Source organism: Cricetulus griseus, chromosome 4 (assembly GCF_003668045.3).
Source record: "Cricetulus griseus strain 17A/GY chromosome 4, alternate assembly CriGri-PICRH-1.0, whole genome shotgun sequence".
Taxonomy (NCBI): domain Eukaryota; kingdom Metazoa; phylum Chordata; class Mammalia; order Rodentia; family Cricetidae; genus Cricetulus; species Cricetulus griseus.
The window spans coordinates 138,138,867-138,157,645 of record NC_048597.1 but is presented as its reverse complement, the minus strand read 5'-3'; the positions used below and the strand labels follow the sequence as shown (position 1 = coordinate 138,157,645).

At 41.7% G+C, this 18,779-nt stretch overlaps 1 long non-coding RNA gene across 1 annotated transcript; it reads right to left on the bottom strand.

Moving 5' to 3' along the window:
* Positions 1-2,501: 2,501 nt before the first annotated feature.
* Positions 2,502-16,010, bottom strand: LOC107979159. The gene is made up of 5 exons (XR_004769574.1): positions 15,965-16,010; positions 12,307-12,385; positions 6,443-6,555; positions 4,060-4,488; positions 2,502-3,393 (listed from the first exon to the last, which is right to left on the bottom strand). It is a non-coding gene; the product is annotated as an uncharacterized LOC107979159 (long non-coding RNA).
* Between the last annotated feature and the right edge of the window lie 2,769 nt (positions 16,011-18,779).

The following is an 18,779-nucleotide window of genomic DNA, read 5'->3' as shown; positions in this document are numbered from 1 at the left end:
AATAATCAGGCAGTGGTGGCACATGCCTTTAATTCCAGCACTCGGGAAACAGAGGCAGGTGGATCTCTGTGAGTTTGAGGCCAGCCTGGTCTACAGTGGGAATTCCAGGACAGCCTGAGCTACACAGAGAAACCCTGTCTCAAAAACCAAAAACAAACAAACAAAATGATTGTGAAAATAATCCCTATTTAGAGTCTCCTTGCTTATTTGCAGATGTTCCTTCCTACTTACCAGGTGATCACATATGCTAATAGAAATAGAGAAGTCTGTTTTTCCCCATCAGATACATGGATAGTGAAAAAGAAGAGAATTCAAACACTGTTTTTTAAAAACCAACATCATTGTTTGATAATAAAGTAAGTGCCAAAAATAATTATGTATGATGCTTGGTATACATGTTTAAAAAACACAAAAGCTGTTTCATAAACAGTGGAGTTGAATAAAGAAGATACATATATAGATAAACTTTATTTTATGCATGAACAAAAATAGTCACTTCCTATAAATGATAGCACAGTTTTGTTTTTCAGTACTGTTTAATTTGTATCCCTACTCACAGAATATTTCCTCACAATTGGAACAAAATGACTCCTTTCTGGTTCAGAGAAAAGTGGAATATGGCTTTACAATCTTTTTCCTAACCCAGTTCCAGCTTCAGAACTCAAAATATTTTCTGTTGGTCCCTGAGACTTTGAAAATGGACCAGCACTTCTAGTACTTAAATGCCACCACCCACTGGAGAGAAGAGGATCTCGATCTATGAGATTCTAAAACCTATTAAATTCTGTTTACTTTTTGTGTGTTTATTTGAGCTTTTTATTTTTTGCTGTGTAACCTTGTCTGGCCTGTTCCTTGCTATGTAGTTCAGGCTGGCTTTAAACGCTCAGAAATACTCCTGTCACAGTGCTTCAGGTGTGGCGATTATAGTCACATGCCACACTGCCTTAGAGTCCCTATTGCTGTGATAAAACACCATGACCAAGGCAGTTTATATAAGAAAGGGTTTATTTGGGGCTTATGGCTCCAGAGGGATAAGACTCAGTCACCATCATGGGAGAGAAGAGGATCAGCAGGCTGCCATGACAACTGGATCTGGAAGCTGAGAGCTGAGAGCTCACACCCTGAACCACAAACATGAAACAAAGAAAGAGAATTCAAAATGGCAGGACTCTCCTGAAACCTCAAAGCTTGCCCCCAGAACACATTTCCTCCACCAAGGCCATTCCTCCTAAGCCTTCCCAAACAGCCACCCACTGACTGCAGATCAAGTACTCAAATGCCTGGACTATTAGGAACATCTCATTCAAACCACCATAGCCACCATGCCTGGCTTTAGATTACTTTGCAAGAGAGAGGGAGAGGAGAAAGGAAAGGAGAAAAAGGACTCATCAGAATTAATCCATCATCTCTTGTGGTCCTTCTTGTTTCCTAGCTCCTCTGGCAGTGTGAATTGTAGACTGGTAATCCTTTGCTCTATGTCTAAAAATCAAAAATGAGCGAGTACATACCATGTTTAGCTTTTTGTGACTGGGTTACCTCACTCAGGATGGTTTCTTCTCGTTCCATCCATTTGCCTGCAAATTTCAAGATTCCATTGTTTTTTTCTGCTGAGTAGTACTCCATTGTGTAAATGTACCTCATTTTCTCCATCCATTCTTCAGTTGAGGGGCATCTAGGTTGCTTCCATGTTCTGGCTATTACAAATAGTGCTTCTATGAACATAATTGCATAGTCCCTCAAAGAAGGGGAGGGGAACAAGAAACCCTGAGCACAGGGCATAGGTGAAGAGGAAGGAGGTGTGAAGGGAAGAAGGGAAGGGGGGAGGAGAACAAGAGGACTGAGACAGGGGCAGAATAGAGGAGGGCAAGAAAGGAGATGCCTTGATAGAGGGAGCCAGTACAGGTATGGAGAGAGGTCTGGCACAGGGGAAATGTTAGGGGATCCACAGGGATGACCCAAACTAAGAATCCAGGCAGTGGTGGAGAAAATGCCATTAATGCCCTTCCCCTATAATGAGATTGGTGTCTACCTTGGTTACCATTTCTAGAGCCTTCATCCAGTAGCTGTTCGAAGCAGAAACAGGCACCCACAGCTAAGCACTGAACTATACCCTTGGAATCCAGTTGTGGAGAGGGAGGAGGGATGAGCAAATGAGCCAAGATGGTGCTGCAGAAACCTGCAGTAACAGTTGACCTGACCTAGTGAAAGCATGGAGGCCCTAGTCATAAAGCTGGGAAACAGCATTGGACCGAACCAAGCTCTCTGAATGTGGGTGCCAGCTAGGAGGCCAGGGCAATCTATGGGACCTCTAACAGTAGAGCCAGTCTTCAACCCTAGAGCACAAATGGACTTTGGGGGTATTCCCTATGGAGGGATACTGTTGCAGCCCAGATACAGCAAGGAGGACCTGGGCCCTCCCCCAAATGATATGACAGATTTTGAAGGTCCCTGAGGGAGGTCTCTACTGTCCCTGGGGAGGAGTTGGGGGATGGGTTGGCGGGGTTGGTGGGGAACATGGGAGGGCAAGGGAATGGGGAGGGATGGCTATGTAAATATGAGTGATAATTAAAGAATTTAAATTAAAAAGAATTAATCCATCATAGGAATATTCTTAACCTCTTCAAACTTTCTGGTTGATATATGAAACTCCCTACAGAATAAATACAAACTTCCCCTCTAGTGCAAGGCTATACCAGCAGTCTTGGGTCTATGGTGTTCAGAAAGATACATTGCTTAAAGAGTCAAGGTAGTAATGTGTCTTAAAGACCTCTCTCTGCCCCTGCAAATGTGGTCTCCCCAATCAGCAGTGAACAAACACAGGGTATCCAGCCCTGATCCTCGGTCATCTTTCCTCCTGGGTTCCATGAGCCCGTTGATGGGAGCAGATACATTTCTGTCGGAGGATGACTGTGATATATTCCAGGGCACAGTCTGAATAGAGAATGCCAAACTTTTCAGACAGGTAAATTATCACAGCAGAGCTAAAGTGGCACTGAGGGTTCCAGCTAGCCCCAGTTGTTCTGTCATCAAGGACCAGAGTCAGCTGTGGCCAGAGGTCCTGAAACTCTTCAGTGTTCCAAGAACTGGTTTGTGAGCTATCGGCACTGGTGAGAACAAGAGGTCTCCTAAACACCTGGGCCAAGAAGACAAGGTTCAGAATCCAGATGCCTCTGAGTAGAATAGACTTTGAGTCTTTGTTAGCTTCTCTTAGCATCTCATCTCCATGAATGTTGGCAGTAGTAATAGGCCTTTCAGGAACTGCATGGGTGCTCTCAACTGGCAGTAGTAAGCTTCATTCCTTCCTGTGGGCCTCACTCCCATGTGCACAAGAAGAGCCAAGAGAGTAAGGCCCTGCCTGCATTGTTCATCACTGTGGTCCATGTCTAGTCAGGCCTATCATAGATAAGTGTAAAGAACTTTCATCCGTTTCAGTTTTTTAAAAGTATCTTAATACCAGGCTCTCAAATTGAGGCTGCTACCAATTAGAAACCAGAACACCCACCCTTAGCTTCCAGAGAACTCAGCACTCAGCAGCTCCATTAAAGCTTAGTCTATTGACTGATAGACTATTCCATTCCATGGCTGATAATCGAACTCCTTTATCACTCCCCTGACATCCTAAATGACTTCTGATTGGTCTTTTATTACTTGTGGGGCATTTGGTTGGTGATCATTGTGGTAAAGCCCTAACAGAATAAGAACTTTATTTACATACCCCAATGGAGATCATTTACCATCAGAGGCCTGGTTCCCCCTCCAGAATTACCATTACTATAGAATATAATGTTTATTAATCTTTAAAAGTGTTACGGTTCTTGCCTTGACACTTAGAAAATAAAGATTCCATTTGCTCTGTTTGTTTCCCCTAAAAAGCTGAAATTCCAGTTAGTTTCGGATTTCTTTACTTTCCATAGAACAGTTTATTCTGTTTACTGAATGCTTTTACGAAATGTTCTTTTTGGTGGAGTCTGTTATTTGATTTCTGCATGCCTAATGAAGAATCTCTGTAACTGTACAACCACCTAGAAACAGAAAAGGAAGAAAGACAACTGTTCCTACCTTACGATCAACTGAAGCAATGCCTTATGACCTGTGCTGCTGGTGGGGTGGGATGGGGAGGCTCAGCCATGGGTCAGAAGAAAAAGAAAGTGGCCTTTCCTGGACCTGGGGAATAGAGAGGAAGGCTGCTATGAACATAGAAACAGCAGGTGACCTCATCTGCCCTATCTCCTACCTCACATTCACCTGGCAGAAGCAACAGCCTAGTCACCACTGTCAACACTAGCACCGGGTCAACCTCGTGATGCTATTTTCTGTTTCTCCCTTCTTTTTCCTTTCAAAATCACCATCAATATCCTTTTGTAACCCTGTCCTCCCAAATATCAGGAAACTTACTGATTGGTGGGTTCCCTTACCCCACAACATTACCTCCCTTAAGAATGAGTGAATGGCTCCTCCAAGTCTTACAGAGCACCCCTAGAGTGTGGCCTGAAGTCAAAGAGAAAGAGGGATTTAGAAGGTTCCGGAGATGACAAACACCATGAAGCTTCTCTGTGGGAAGTCCCTCCCTGTTAGTTTCTCTGCCTGCTGCTCTAGAGCTTCCAGGAGAAGCTCTCAGTTGAAGCCTCTGTGACCATAATATGCTCTTAAATCTGTTAATGTCTCCCAGGAGAAAATGCTGACCTCAGGCTCAGACTCTAGGCAGACAGCAGTATTAGCCTGAATTGAATCCTATTGTTTTCTCTGTCAGGTTATTTTGTTTGAATAACTTCTATTTACAACAAAATCTGTTGTCTGCCATCTTATATGCAGGATTGCATTCCCATGTACAGATGGAACTCAATAAAATCCTGAGCCGTGAAGGTGTACAAGGAAAGTTATAGGAGGAAGACAGTCTCAACAGCAGTTATTCTCAGCCCTGGCAGAACATAAGAACCCCCAGGACAGTTGTTGCAATCCCATCCTGGCATATCCAGCCTTTTGAAATTGCAACACAATGTTGTCTTCTACAAAGTTCATTCTCAAGAAATGTGCAATCAGTGTATGGGAACCAGATTAAACATGCCCCCTAGGCCCTTTCCTGGGTAAATTCCATGACAAAGTCAGTGGGATCTAAGTGTTGAGAGGGCATTGATAAAAGCTTCAGATGCCAAACTAGAAAGTCAGGACTCTAATGCTTCCTTGAGCCTGAATGGAATGAACCAAAGCAGATACTCTCATTCAATGAGCTATGGACCATAGGAGTCTGAAAGCCCAGAGCAGTCCTCTCTTTATTCACAAGGACACTGGAGCCTTGGAAGGCAGTCACTGCTGTCTTGGAATAACTTAAGGCCCAACACTGGCCCTTCCATATATCACATCTAATAGACATAATCACCTCGCACACAAAGCAATTTTGAGCGGAACTGTGATCTTTTTTAAGAATAAGTTAAAGACACAGAAAGAATTTGGGTTATTTAATCTACAAATAAAACACAAAGGGAGTTTCAGGGAGCCCATGTTGGTCACTTTTTGTCAACTGACATATACTAATGTCATCTGGGAGGGGGAACCTCAATAAAGGATTGCCTCCATGAGACTGTCTGTAGGCAAGTATATGGCATTTCCTTCATTAATGATTGATGTGGGAGGGTACAGCCCAGTGTGGGTAGTGCCAACCCTGGGCAAGTTGTCTAGTATTGTATAAGAAAGCAGGCTGAGAAAGCCATGGAAAGCAAGCCATTGAGCAACATTCCTCCATGGTTCCTGCCCTGACTTCCTTCAATGATCCAGTGAGATCTGGATGTATAAGCCAACTTTAATCCCCAAGTTGCTTTTGGTCATGATGTTTATCACAGCAACAGAATGATAACTAGGACAGAGCCCAAGAGATCTTCAATGTGTGTTTTATGCTTGCAGTAAAACTTCCCATTGTCTTTAATTTACTCGCATGTACAGAGAATCTCCAAAAGGAAGACATCCAGGCAGTGTTTATTTGCTGTTACCTGAACATTTCACATGACTTCCATCTCTTAGGAAGATATCATGAAGTGTGTGTAGTCATGTAACAGGCCTCCAGACCTTAGCACAACTGACACCATCCTTACCTTAAAACACAGCATGTGAGTTCCAACACCTGCCAAAGCAGGAAAGAAGACCTCATCTACCAAAGACCTGGTCCATGAATGTACAAACATTGCTCTCTGGCTTCTGTAGTTCGGCCTCTTGCTAACTGTTCTTGATAACTGAGGTGTGTCAACCACGATGTGATTTGGGGTCACAAAAGACAAAGAGCTGTGAGGATGGGTCAGTGTTATTTGGGAAAGTTCCTCATGCAGTCACTGGCCAGTGGAAGACTTCCATTTCAGCTTTTACAGTGTCTATGTGTGCTCTCTGGTGGACTTCCCTTGCAAGAGTCAGATTCCCATTACTGTGATAGAAATGCCTGAGACAATCAACTTACAAGCAGAGATATTTATTTGGGCTCATGTTTTCAAATGTTTCAGTTCATGGCTGTTTTGTTCTGCTGCTTTGGGCCTGTGATATGACAGCACTTCATAGTAGAGTTCTGCTTTCCTTAGGGTACAAAGAAAGACAAAGGAAGGGACAAGATGTAGCACTAATTCTAATTGTTCTTAATAATAAAAACTCAAAGACAGATATTGGGTTTAAAACTGAAGATCAGAGAAGCAAAATGGCCAGCCACTATCGATTTCTCACCTCCCCCATTGCTCAGACTGAAATGAGCAAGCCTGGTCTCAGACTGCATCTCCAGACTGCATCTGTCTCCACCAAAACCTCAGACTGCACTGAGCTCCTGTCTCCTCATGCCTTATATCCATTCTTCTCTATTGATGGGATTAAAGGCGTGGGATTCCAAGTGCTGAGATCACCTTTGTGGGAGCTGTTTCTCTTTTAGACTGGATCAATTATTTTGTAGCTCAGGATGGCCTTGAATTAACAGAGATCTGCCTCTGTCTCCTGAGTGCTGGGATTAAAGGTGTGTATCACCACTGCCTGGCCTCTATGGCTAACTAATGTGGCTGCTGGGATTAAAGGTGTGTGCCACCACTTCCTAGCCTCTATGGCTAACTAGTGTGGCTAGTTTTGCACTCTGATCTTCAGGCAAACTTTATTTGTTAGACCATAAACAAAATATCACCACATCGGGCACCCCCACAACCACCTGACTTCTCTCCAGGTCTCCTTCTAATGATTCTAATGACTCCACCTCTCACTTCTGCCTTCTGCCATAAGCAAGCAACTAAACTTTTAACACAGAAGTCTTGTGTGTGAGTATGTGATGGGGTATGGAAGAGAGGGATTCAGACCCAAACTATAGCAGATCACAATCTCTAAACACCATGACTCACTCATTCCCCTTACCTTATTTTTCTTAATATTATTCACCTCTTATACATCATATATTGCCTTTTCTTCTTCACTAAAGCATAAATGCTTGGAGGGAGGACACTTGAATGTCACAGTTGTGTCCCCAGCAGCTCCAACGGCGCTTAGCCCTTCCTTTATGAAAAGATCTGCAAGGGATAGTCCCCTGCAAACACCAGTACTTACTTACTGGGACTCTTACTTATGACTGCAAAGCTCTCGGCACAGCTTTATGTGGAACTGAGGAGTCACTACATTGGAGGAAGTCTAGTGGCACAGGCTGACAGCCGAGCTCTGGTATTAATTAGCTCTGATACCTTGGACAAGTCAATTGACTTTGCCAGGCCCCATAGTCCCCACAAAGAAAAGTAAGTGAACTGCATTAGAGAACCTTCGACTGCCATGTGTTTTTATAGGACAAAGGGTTGAATTAAAACACCTGATATAATCAAGACTATCTTTATTTCTCTCACAGTGTTGTGTGAGGTTTATCTTTGTGTGGTTATGAGCTCTGATATTCAGCCCCTCGGTACTTAAAATTGTTCTAGCCTCCTGATGAAACTGACCTTTTTTATCATTCTGAAATTACCTTGTTTGTCCTTAGTAATATTTTCTGCTCTGATGTCTACACAGTCTATTATTAATATATCCACTCCAGATTTTTTTAAGTAGTATTTGTCTCCTATATTCAGATGATAAATAGGCTGAGAAAGAAATCAGAGAAACATCACCATTTACAATAGCCACAAGTAACATAAAATACCTTGGGGTAACTCTAACCAAACAAGCATAAGACCTGAATGACAAGGACTTTAAATCTTTGAAAAAAGTTAAGACAGAAATCAGAAAACGAAAAGATCTCCCAAGCTCTTGGATAGTAGGATTAACAGTAAAAATGAAAATCTTTCCAAAAGAAATCTACAGATTCAATGCAATACCCAACAAAATCCCTGAAAAAAATTCTTCACAGACCTCAAAAGGACAAAACTCAACTTCATTTGGAAAAACAAAAAAAACAAGAATAGCAAAAACAATCCTGTACAATAAAGAAACTTCTGGAGACATCACCATACCTTACTTCAAACTCTACTATAGAGCTACAGTAATGAAAACAGCTTGGTATTGGCATAAAAACAGACAGGTAGACCAATGGAGAATCAAAGACCCTAATATAAATCCACACACCCATGAACACCTGATTTGTTACCAAGAAGCTAAAACTTTAAAATTTAAAAAAAGAAAGCATCTTCAACAAATGGTGCTGGCATAACTGGAGGTCAACATGTAGAATAATGTAAATAGATCCATATCTATCACCATGCATAAAATTCAAGTTCAAATGGATCAAAGACCTCAACATAAAACCAACCATACTGAACCTAATAGAAGAGAAAGTGGGAAATAGCCTTGAACACAATGGCACAGGAGGCCACTTCCTAGATGTAACACCAGTAGCACAGACACTGAAAGCAACAATAAACAAATGGGACCACATGAAATTGAGAAGCTTCTGTAAAGCAAAGGACACAGTCAACAAGACAAAACAGCAGCCTACAGATTGGGAGATCTTTACCAACCACAAATCTGACAGGACTGATCTTCAAAATATACAAAGAACTCAGGAAACTAGACATCAAAAAGCCAAATAATCCAATAAAAAATGATATACAGATCTAAACAGAGAACTCTCAACAGAGGAATCTCAAATGGCCAAAAGACATCATCAGAGAATTTCAAATCAAACAGCTCTGAGCTATAATCTTATACCTGTCAGAATGGCCAAGATCAAAAGCTATGGTGACAGCTTATACTGAAAATGATGTGGAGAAAGGGGAACACTCCTCCATTGCTGGTAGGAGTGAAAACTTATACAGTCACTCTGGAAATCAGTATGATGGTTTCTCAGAAAACTGGGAATCAATCTACCTCTAGATCCAGCAATGTATCCAAAGGATACACACTCATACCACAAGGATATTTGCTCAATTATGTTCATAACAGCATTATTTGTAACAGCCAGAACCTGGAAACAACCTAGATATCCTTCAACTGAAGAGTAGATAGGGAAAATGTGGTACATTTACACAATGGAGTGCTACTCAGGGGAAAAAACAATGACATCTTCAAATTTGTTGGAAAATGGACAGAACTAGAGATCACCATCCTGAGCAAGGTAACCCAGACCCAGAAAGACAAATATGATATGTACTCACTCATAAGTGGATATTAGACATAAAGCAAAGGACAAACATCCTACAGGCCAGAACCCCAGAGAAACTAGGTAACAAAGAGGACCTTAAGAGAGACATACATGAATCTGCCTAGGAATGGAAAGAAGACAAGATCTCCTTAATAAATTGGAAGCATGGGGTTAGGGTGGAGGCTGGAAGGGGAATGAGGAAAAAAATGTATAGCTCAATAAAAACATAAAATAAAATAAAAATAATAAAAAGTAATATTAGTAAGGGACATCCTTTGTTGTGAAATAATTCTTCTTTATATTGTGTGAATATATGTCACTATGATTGGTTTAATAAACAAGTTGACTGGCCAATAGCTGAACAGGATTAAGTTAGGGGTGAAAGTCAAACTGAGAATGATGGGATGAGGAAGGGCAGAGTCAAAGGAGTCACAAGGAAACAAGGGGAGAAGCAAGATGGACATGCTGTACTGAGAAAAGGTACCAAGCCATGTGGCAGAGTATAGATAAGAAATATGGGTTAATTTAAATGTAAAAGTTACTAGTAACAAGCCTGAGCTATTGACCGATCATTTATAATTTATATTAAGTCTCTGAGTCAGTTATTTGAGAAGCTGCTGCCAGTTATTTGGGAGTAGGCAGTTGGGACAGGAAAACTCGGCCTACAATCCTTCTCTCTCATTTCACTTCTAATGTATTTTATGCCTTTTATTTTATTTAAAGTGAATTTGTCATAGGAAGAATATAGTCATGCTGTTGTTTTAGTATGGCCCTTTCTTTTCCTCTGTCCTTTTAGCTTCTTTCCTGTGCCATTGCATTACTAGCCAGGTCCTTACCAGCCGCCAGTCCTACATTCCTGGACTTCCCAGCCTTCAGAACCATGAGCTGAATATATTTCTGCCTATAGTCACTTACTAAGTCTCTAGCATTCTGTTATAGCAGCAAGAATCAGACTAAGAAAAGCTTGTTCTTTTTCTGTTATTGTTAATCATCCAGTATCTCAATTTGTATCTTCAGACTGAAGCACAGATGCATTTAAATGTAATGTAATGACTGATACTGTGAGATTTAGATTGAACAGTTTGCTTTTTTTTTTCTTATTTGTTCCATCTGTTCTTTTTCTCTTTTCCTTGCTTACATTTGGACTGACTTCTTTTTATGGCAGTTTTTGTTTATAGTTCATATGCTATAAACTTCACCTACACAAAATGCTCACTTCATTTTAAGATATCTAAAACTGTGGAATTATCATCATCAATCATAAAACTTTTATTACTTCCTAAAGAAATTATATTCTTCAGATGTTGCCACTGGGTCACCAATTCTCACTGCCGCCACTTTCCCGAAGCACATACTAATTTATTTTCTGTTCTATAAATTTTCCTATTCTAGACATTTCATATAAATGGAATACTATAGCACAGTCTTTGGTGAATGGATTCTGTCACTTAGCCTAAGATTTTTTAAGTCTCATTTATGTTATAACATATGTCAACACCTCACTCCTTTAAAAAAATGAATTCTACCACACACGATATTTATTTATCCATTCATTAGTTGGCAGACTTTTGGATTGGCTTCTACTTCTGGTAACTTCCAATAATGCTACTATAACCCTGATGTGTAAGACATCAGGTAGCCGCTAATTTCTCCTGATAATGTTCCTAGGATGGAACTGCTGGATGATATGGATAGTAGCCAAGCTATTGCAAAGTTGCTGCCTAATTTGTACATTCCCTCCAGCAGTGTCTGATTATTCTTACTTCTTGACATTGTCTCAACATCTTTTAGTATCTGTCTTTTTGCCTGCAGCCATTCTGTTGGGTATCAAGCTGTACCTCACTGGAGGTTTGATAGGTAGTTCCCTGATAGCTAATAATGCTTGCTATTTGTGTATCTTTCTTGGTAGACTGCTCATTTTTATTTCATCTTATCTCCTCTGTGGCTTCTTAGGGGTCTCTATCTATATCATGATTTCTGTGTTTATTTCAGAGTTTTTAGTGTACACATTTAACTAAACACTGACTGTCTGCCTTCACATGGTGATACACTGCTTCGTGCATATATCCAGAAACTTTACAAGTGGTTACTTTCACTTCTCCACTTTCAGACCCACGTTGTTGTCAAATCTCTAGTTAAATTATATGCTTTCTTCCTCTTTGTAGTACACTAGTGTTCTGTTACCTTGAGAGAATAAGCTTGTCAAGGGCAGATAGGGAAGGGACAATAAGTGATTAATTATGGGACTTTGCATGCCTTCTGCAGGACAGGACTGGTCCAGATATAGATAACCAGAGAGAAAAATCAAGAGAGTCTTGAGTTCAAATGTTGAAAGAGAGGAGATGGTGACACACACCTTTGATCCCGGCACTTAGGAGGCAGAGGCAGGCAGATCTGAATTAAAGGCCGGCCTAGTCTACTCCAGGACAGCCAGCATCACACAGAGAAACCAGTCTCAAAACCAAACCGAACAAAACAGGCTCCTCAATCTGCTGACAGTCTCCTTGTCCACATCCCCAGCCTCCACTCTCCTGGATTTGTGACTAGTATATTTATCTAGGCGTGTGAATCATGTAGAATGACAAAAGTATTGATCTTGGTGACAAAGCAACTTGGATTCAAATGCTAGTTGTACACTGACAGGAATAAGATTTTACATTCTTCAGAGAGACTAGGTCTCCTCACTCATAAGTTTGGACTTGTAAACCCTTAATTTGGTTGGGCATGGTGGTACATACCTTCAATCCCAACGATTGGGAGGCTGAAGCAGGTAGAACCCTGTCAGTTCTGTGCCAACCACTGATGCATAGTGAGACTCTGTCTCAAAAAAACCAAACAATAACAACAACAAAGTCAAAAACAAACAAACAAAAGTCCTTTCAATTGTTGCTAAAAGGATTAAATTGCAGTAAGGCAAAAGAAATATGATGTAAGCTCCTCTTCTATGTACTCACCTGCTTTATTCAATCAATATTTTATATTCTCTCCGTGTTTCTCAGGCATTCATAGCATAGCCTTTGCTATGGACACAATCAGAAGGAAGACAACTTTGCACAAACAGAGCCAAAGATGGAGTCGCGCTGGTACCAAGTGAGGAACATCCAAGTCTCTCAGAAGATGGGAGAAACAAGAAACCTAACCTCAGGCTTTAGGTAGGGCATGACCCTGCAGCACTGGATACTAGACTTCCAGAGTCTAGACCTGCAAGGGAGCTGTTTCTGTCACCTTTGCTACTCAGCTCATGGTTCCTAGAGGCCACAATAGGGGTCCCTGCAGCCAAGACCACACCTATATTCTGTATTTTATGGCATTTTCCTGCTGCTTTCTGGCCTCCAATCTGTTAATTACCTGCTTGTTAATCAAAGCATGAGAGATACTTAAAGCTGTAGGATAACTGCAAAGTTACACTGTGCCTCACAGGTGAGATGTTCTGCTGAGGAAACCACAGCACACGGCCTGTCCAGGTGACAGGTGCCCATTCAGATGGCTTCACGTGCACAGCAGCCATGGAGTAACTGGGCCTTATCTTGCTCTGTAACAGGCAGTACCATATCAGTCCTTGAGATAAAAAGCAACTTCAGTGAACTCTGACTCCCTGGACTTGGTGACCTGCAGATCAGAGATAAAGGCACCTCAGATAAGCAGGAGTGTGGTACAGACAGGAAACAACTAAAGGAACCCAAGATTGTGCAAAAGCAGTTAGCTTAAGGTAATCAAGCCAGAAGCATCAAATAGATGTGCAAGTAGTCTGAGATTCTCCCAGCCAAGCTCCATGGGATGGTCTGTGTCCGAAGGATTCTGTGCACAGGCAAGCCTGGGAAGTTGTCTCTTTCAGCTCCCTTGAGATGTTCACAAGGTCATTATTAAGGCCTTTGAAACAAGTGAAGGTAAGGTTATACACCCCAGTTTTTCAGGATTCGGTAGAGCATGCTGTGGCCTCCTAATACAATCCAGCCTGTACATTTTCCAAAACCAGAGAGATAAGATTTTTTTTCAAAGGTCATTCAGATAATGGAGTCAACTTGTGTGTTTGGATTACAAAAGCAATGCTTTTGAATGTTTCATTTCTTGTTAATTAGTGAATCATTGTTTAAGTGATACTATGTACTTATATCCAAATACAAAAGTGAATAATGTAACCTTTGCCTCATATATCATTTTTTGTCTCTGGGGTAAATATATGATAAAATAACAAATAACACAGAAGTTTTGGGGAGAGAAATTGGAGGAACCATAACTTTGGGTGAATATGGAACCAGTCACTCTTGAAGTTCTAGGTTAGGTCACTCGTGCTTTGGTAAGTTCTATTACCTGGCATCTCTGATGCCCCCCCGCCCCCCCCCCCCCCCGGCCACTTCTGGTGATAGCTGGCAACTAGAAAGGATGCTTACAAGGCAAAGGGGATTAATCAGGGAACAACAGCTCACAAGTTTCCTAGACCCTGATACTGTGCTTATGCTACATAAACTGGGTAGCTAGTCTGATTCCCTCAAAATTGAATTGTGGGATCTTGAAATAAGAAAATGTCTGCAGACTACAGAACATTTCAGGAGAGGAAGGGGTGCCTAGACTGGTCCTTGGTAAGTCAGAGCTTGAAGCATAAATAAGACATGGAGACACTGAAGAGCAAAGACCACACAAAAAGAAGATGGATTTGCCAGTGGCCTCCCTGCTCCCATTCCTGGGAAGTTGGCCTCCATCAAAGCTGTGCACTTCTGAGAGTAATCATTCCCTTGAACATCCACAGTATCAGTACACACACACACACACACACACACACACACACACACACACACACACACACACACACACACAGAGCACAGTTAGGTGACATTAAGTACATCACACTGTTGTCCACCTCACATCACTATTCATCTCCAGGACTTAATCATTGCCAAATAAAACTCTGTACCCATTAAATAGCAACTCCCATCCGCAGCCTGAGAAACTGTCTATCCACATTTTCTCTATGAATTTGAGAATTCTAGGAAGCTCATGAAAATTACTTATGTAATATTTGTCTTTGGAAAATTGGTTTCTGTCACTTAGCATAATGTTCTCAAGCAAGTGGTGTCTATTCCTCATTTTTGCATCCCTACCAACAATGTACAAAGGTACATCTATACATGTTGTTATTGCTACTGACAATAGCAAGAACTTCATTCTCATTTAGCAATGAATAGTAAATATTCCCGTTTCCAGATAAAACAGTTTATCCCTTCACCTATGGAAGAACACCTTGACTACATTCAAGATAATTATCAATGAAGCTGCTAGAAACATTCAAACACTCTCATATGGTTTGTTTGTTTTTTGTTTTTGTTTTTGTTTTTTGTTTTGAGTGAATGGAAGTCTCATCTGGTTAAATGCCGAGGAGGGTGCTTGCCAGTCATATAATAAGAGTGCATTTAGTTTTGTAATAAGCCATCAAACTGTCTTCCTATGCAGACTTCCAGTTTTACATCAGCAATGAGTGGTGCCCTTGTGGCTCCACGTTCTCAGCAGTTATAGGTGTCAACATTTGAGATTTTAGAGCATTCCAATACATGAAAATAAGCATTTTCATTTGCTTATATGCTATTTCTATGTATTCTGTGGTTCAGATTTTTTTGATGGTTCTGTTTGTTTTGTTTCTGAGACAGGGTCTTATTGTGTAGCCCTGGCTGTTCTGGAGGTCTCTATATAGACCAGGCTGGCCTCAGATCCACAGATAGCCACCTGCATCTACTTCTTGAGGGCTTCAGGTAAAGTCATTAAAGGCATGTGCTGTCATACCTGACTTCTATCCGTGTCCTATCTTTCTTACTCTCTCTTCATTTTAAAAGAGGAATGAAGCAAACAGCAATCTCTCTACAACATGGGAAACCTTACTTCTCCAATGGTGTCCATCAAAATCACTTGACAGAGATTTGGAAACTTGCTTGTCTGTGTATTAATATTCAGGTAGGCAAGTACAGGTGCCTGAATACTAACACTGTGTCCCTACCTTTGTAGTTTGTTTGTTTGGCATGGGTTGATTCCCTTAGAGAGAATAGACATTTTGGAAGCAGCATTTGGAAGTGTAACTCTAAAGACAGACTTTAACATTCCCTAAGAACTAAAGGGATTATCCCTTTGACACACTCAATGATGAGCCATCGACCTGATCTTCCTATCTGTCCTGTATCATGACTCCATCAGAAGATCCAGAATAGCCAGGCCATAGCAACTCACTGCTACTTAGACTTCTCTACCTGCATCTCCAGCTTCTCCTCTGCCATGCTAAACCTGAAAAACCTCCATCTCATCACTGCAGGTCTTCCTGAATTTGAATGCCAGCCTGTCTTAGTTAGGATTTCTATTGCTGTGAAGAGACACCATGACCAAAAAAACATTTAATTGTGGTGGCTCACTTACAGTTCCAGAGGTTCAGCCATTATCATCATGGTGGGGGGCATGGCAGACATGGTGCTGGAGAGGTAGCTGAGAGTCCTACATCTTTCAGGCAACAGGAAGTCTAGTGACTCACTGGGCAGTATCCTGAGCATAGGAAACCTCAAAGCCAACTCCCACAGTGACACACTTCCTCTAACAAGGCCATACTCAGTCTAACAAAGCTATATACCTCCTGATATTGTCACTCCCTATGAGCTTATGGGAGCCAATTACATTCAAACTACCATATCCCACTCCCTGGCCTCTATAACCTTGTAACAGTATCATAATGAAAAATGAATTTATTCCAACTTCAAAAGTCCCCATAGTCTATCACAGTCTCAACAATGTTTAGTAATCCAAAGTCCAAAGTCTCTTCAGAGATTCATGCAATCTTTTAATTGTAATCCCGTATAAAATGAAAATTTAAAAGAATCACATATTTCCAACATATATATTACAGGATATATATTACCATCCCAAAACATAGGAAAAGGATCATAATGAGGAAATACTGAACCAAAGAAATACCAAATACCAAAACCCAGCTGGGCAAACTCCAAACTCAGCATCTCTGTTTCCGATGTCAAATTACTCTTCAGATTTACGAGTCTGTTCAGCTATGTGGACTGCAACACATTTCTCTCTCTTGGGATGACTCCACTCCTTGTTAGCAGCTCTCCTATGCAGGTATTCCACACCTCTGGCATCTCCATCATCTTGAGATCTCCAAGGCAATCCAGGCTTTAACTTCACAGCTTCACACAATGGCCTCTACTAGGCCCCCATTCAGGAATGCCCCTTGACACATGCCTGACCTCAGTGGTTTTCCTCAAATCTCAAGGACAAATCCCATAGCCCCTTTAATTCCAGAACCATGTGGACAAAACTGCCAAATTTTGTTGCTTACTGAGGCTGGAACATGGCCCCCTTGTTCAATTATATCTTCACCAGCTTTCTGTCCTTCATTGCCTAAGCTTGGCTGTCCTCAAACTTGCACTGTAGAACAGACTGGCTTCAAACTCAGAGGTCTGCCAGCCTCTGCCTTTCCAAGTGCTTAAAGGGATTAAAGGCATGTACCACCATACCCAGCTCTAAACCTTTCTTGAGTTCCTCTTCACAAGTTGGAAACTTAGCTGGGTGGGGTCTTGCCCTAAGGTCACCACTCCCTTTCTTCCATTTCTTAATCTGTTTATCTCCTTGAACAGAAGATTTAGTTCCACTCCACTTCCTCATGTCCCTTTTCTCAATCTGTACATTTTGTATTTTTATTTGCTCAGCTTGCTCATTTTCATTATACATCTTCATTAGAGTTAACATTAATAACCACAGGACAAAGTTTATACTAGGCTGTTTTGAGATGTCCTCTGTCAATGAAATTAATCCTAAAACTCTTCACTTTGGACTCAGGCAGACCCTTTCAAGAAGGGCAAAAGGCAGATACTTTCTTCACCAAAATATCACAAGAACCATCTCTAAGCAACATACTAAAATTCTTCTGAAACCTCTTGAGTGAGCCCCCCATAGTTCATCAAATCATACTCAGCACCACTGTCTTCCATGATCCTACTAGTATGGCCTATTAAGCAGTGCTTAAAGCATTCCATTGCTTTTCTAACCCAAAGTACTGAAGTGCAAATTAGTCCAAACAAAAACATGGTCCAGCCTATCACAATAATACCCCAATCCCTGGCACTAACTTCTGTCTTCGTTAGGGTTTTTGTTGCTGTGAAGAGACACTATGATCATGGCAACTCTTACAAGGAAAACACTTACAGTTCCAGAGGTTCAGCTCATTATCATCATGGCAGGGAGCGTGGCAGTGTAGAGGGAGACACAGTACTGGAGCGGTAACTAGAGTTCTACAACTTTCAGGCAACAGGAAGTCGACTGACTCACCAGTCAGTATCCTGAACATAGGAAATCTCAAAGCCCATCCCCACAGCTACACACTATCTCTAGTAAGACCATACCCAATTCAATAAAGAAACACATCTTAACAGTCCCACTCCCTATGAGCTTATGGGGGCCAAGGACATTTAAATGACCACACAGCCATTCTAAATACTCTCACAATCTATAGCATCTTTTCCACCTGTGCAGCCGTGTGGCTCATCCCGTATTCCTCACCAGGGTCTTTGCAGCTGCACAGCCCCCTTGCACTTCCTAGAACATGCCAGGCTCACTGTCTCCCCACCCCACCCAGTGCTTCTGACCTTGCTCTTCTCCACTGCACTCCACCCTTGCCCCAGTGTCACTTGCCAGGCCTCTCAGTGTCCTTTCACTATGCTAACTTTCACAGCTGCCCTGTATAGCATCTCTAACCTTCCAGCTACCTTTATGTTTCTCATAGAGATTCAGTGCTGGTCAACACTTGCTGTATGACAACCTGCTTATTTCTGCCAGCACCATGAAGTCAGCAATGGGAATTTTCTCTGTTCACAATCAAGTCTTGAAGCTGGATACACAGAAGTCCCTAACCTCATCAAATCCTCTGTCCCTCTCATCCCCCTCCAATTACATCCTGCCCTCCTGATGAATCTTCATCTCTACCCTCATGTCTGTCCCACCTACTTGCTGTTTACTGCCCTGCCCAGAACTGTTCTTGAAAGCTGAAAGTTTCCTCCCACTCAGCTGCCAAGAGTTTCTTTCTAAAAGTCAATTCTGCACCAAGACCCCAGGGCAGTTGAAGCTCTCTGGCTCCCAGCAAGTGTTCCCTGAAAATGGGGCCCCAGCATGCTCTGCAGCTCCATGTCTGGACCCAGCCCACCCTCTTGTGTTCTCAGTGGGGCTGTTA